We start from the raw sequence: 3287 nt of genomic DNA, 5'->3' as shown, positions 1-3287 counted from the left end.
GGTCTCAGCTACGCCAGAAAGTATGATGTTATCTTTAAAAAATAATCAGAGCTGTTATTTGAGGAGTGATTAATACAACCTTCTATATCCCTCATCCTAGGCTCCAACCAAATAAATGAGTGTTTGTGGTGGTAGAAAGGCCTGTCAATGAATCATTTCCAGCTCCAACAAAAACCGCAAAACATCTCACGAAAAAAAAGGTAAAGTCCATAACGTGTAAACTAATTAATTGTACTTTTGTAGGTTCTCATCTCCAGTTTTGTGAACACCATACTTAAGTTAGCCTACATCAGTAATATTAAAAATAAACTGTTTTCTTTCTTTAATTTCAACGGTTTTCTATTTTTTACATTTTCTTAAATTCAAAGTTTAGGCAGGTTTTAATTTTTTAAGAACAAAAAGAAATAAAAACTAGATTTATTAAATCCTGAAACGAATGGTGTATAATATTTGGTGTTTTTTATTGGAGTATTTATCCTTTAGAGAAGAATAACCAAATGGAATGTTGCAATTAACTTATTCCCCATTAATGCACTTTTTACAGCAAACTTATCGAATAAATTCAAAACTGGGTCAATTTTTAACGTGATACAATAAATTTTTTACCAAACATCCTACCTTATTTTCACCTAGGTTACTTTACCTTTGGCAAGTCACGTGTATTTTATAATATTTTTATGAGTGTTAACTAGTTGTAGTTTTTTTTCTAATTAATATTTTAATTATATATTTAAAATGTATATAAGTTAACTAGCAGTAAACGCTGCAATTTCGCACACAGTTTCATAGGTGTTGACCTTGTTAATTGAACCAACTTCTGGTTCTATTCAATTATATTTTATATATTTTTGACAGAGAATGTTAGAATTTTTCTTCTTTCCACGACCATGAACATATATTAAGAAATGTATATTTATGGTCATATTAATTTACGTCTGATCCTTTTTTAAATTTTTTTCCATAGGCTGATTTTGCCTCATTCCCGATCCAGAAAAATATATATAAAGCACATCCCCAGAAGCCTACTTCTCGTCAAAAGACTAGTAATTTTTAGGTTAATAATAATACACAACTTTAGAGACCAATATTAGATTTTTCTCTGCTTTAAAAACCAGTGGGGTGTAGCATGAATGGAAAATTCGAAATAAGAATAGGCCTGTTATTCCATTCCATGAACCTGTAAGAATGACTGTGTAAAATTTCAGTACTATTGGTTCAAACAAAGCAAACAAACAAAAGTACTTTCGCATTTTTAATATTATTGAGGATGACAGGTATATTGTTAATTCCTGTGTCATTATTGTTACACTTGACAATTTGTAAAATTTTTCGTTCTAAATTAAATTCTTGGCAATAACATTTTTGATATTTCAATCACTATATTCTCAAAGACATGTTTTTACTTAATAATTTAATATTAAATACTACAATAGTGATAAATACAATTTCAGAACCATTCTTCAAACAGCTTTTATTGTTTAAGAGTATAAAATATTGAAATTGCAAAATAAAAATTTTGAATAAATCCCTTCTGGCTCGCAGCATAATAAAACAAAAAATAATTATTTTCGTTAAACAGTCATTTTATTTTCTTTTATGAAAAGAAATGTGTTCAATTTCCTACTCTTCATTTTATTTTAAAACTGGATTGTTATGAGTCACAGTATTGTTAAATTATTCTGTCAATAAAATTTAAAAATTTAGAACCTAATAATGGTCTACAGTTTACTAACATTAATTTTAACTCTACTTCTCTACTTTATGTTACTACTGTTTTAGAGTTCATAGCTTTAGGGAACAAATAATTAAGTTTAAAATTAATTTTCTTTAACTGCATCAGCAATAAATAATGTTTTAATGGGCATTTTGTGGTGTTGTCCGTATTGTGTTTATTATAAATATTACTAATAGTATAATATGGGCCAATTTGTAGAACATTTATTTTTCTTCACATTGAAATAGTAAATCAAACTACTGTAACTTTTGGAAAATACTAAAATATAGAGTAGACTGATAAAGAATCCATTTGTGTAAAATTTTGAACACTCTTCATTAGAATTTAGCATCAACTGATTATGATTGTAGTAATTGTAGTAAGGTAATAAATACCTTAACTATATTACTTACCAGAAGAAAAAACATTTTATGTTATGGGTTTATTGCATGTTTTATTAATTGTGTTAAGCCCATAAACATTTAGAAAAATAAAATTATATAGTAATTATTAAAAAAGGCAAAATGTTTTTTAATCAAATTAAAAAAAAAGAAAAACAATAAGTTTTAAAAATAAAGTTACTTACATTTTTATAATAAAGAAGAATTTTAGATTAGCGGTCTAGACATTGCTTTTTACAACTTAATGTTTTGAAAACATAACACAATTATATTTAACAATATCGAGTTGAATAAAAATAATTAAATTAAGACATCTAAGATTATTTTGAAAGACATATATTTACAAAATAAATATTAATATTAAATAAATTGTTATATAAAAATGAGTTTGACACAATCCAAAATAGTTGTCGTGGTTGCAAAAAAGATTGTGTCCAGGTGTGGGTTTCGAACCCACGCTCCCAATTGGGAAACCAGAGCTTAAATCTGGCGCCTTAGGACCACTCGGCCAACCTGACTTGTATGTTGCCTCACGAAATAATCATACTTCAAACAGACCATACTAGATACTAATAGTAAGCTTGGGAGGCCCTTTTCAGTTTATCTGGAAATGTTTAACGTTGCCTACTCGAAAATAAATTATCGTAAGATATCAATTATAGTGAAATGTTTGTAACGTTGAATAGATAATCAATGAGAAACAGCAAAGGTGTAGTTCGTATTTAGTAGGATCTATTATATAAGCATTACAGTAATTCCATCATTATAGTTTATTTTACAAAGATACCTAGACTAACTAATATTGGCATGCTTGGTTCAATTTGTAGGAAATGAATATGCCTATGTTATTAATTAAGTTATACCTTGCCTTTCCAAACTAATACTTGACTTCCTTGTATGTTGAAAATTTAAACACACCTTGCTCTACTTAGTTTTGAGTAGTATCAACCAAGCCATGATATTCATTTCCATCAATCAAATGTAACTGTGAGTGGCAGAGAGTTTGATGTTCATTTGCCGTGACTACGTAAACGTATAGCGCTTGCCATACTTTAATGGACCATATTTAAAATTTCAATATCTTTTCAATCTTAATATACAGTGAAAATTATATAATATTGAGTATATTTTTATTGTCATACTGTACTCTATACAACATGGTTGAGAAAAAA

General features: G+C 27.7%; 1 non-coding gene across 1 annotated transcript; it reads right to left on the bottom strand.

Annotated features, from left to right (window-relative positions):
• Window positions 1-2546: 2546 nt before the first annotated feature.
• Window positions 2547-2633, bottom strand: Trnal-uaa. The gene has a single exon. It is a non-coding gene; the product is annotated as a tRNA-Leu (tRNA).
• Window positions 2634-3287: the final 654 nt, after the last annotated feature.

This window comes from Homalodisca vitripennis, unplaced genomic scaffold, assembly GCF_021130785.1.
Source record: "Homalodisca vitripennis isolate AUS2020 unplaced genomic scaffold, UT_GWSS_2.1 ScUCBcl_12133;HRSCAF=21686, whole genome shotgun sequence".
NCBI classification, from domain to species: domain Eukaryota; kingdom Metazoa; phylum Arthropoda; class Insecta; order Hemiptera; family Cicadellidae; genus Homalodisca; species Homalodisca vitripennis.
The sequence above is the reverse complement of the archived record's forward strand: the minus strand, read 5'-3'. Positions and strand labels throughout refer to the sequence as shown.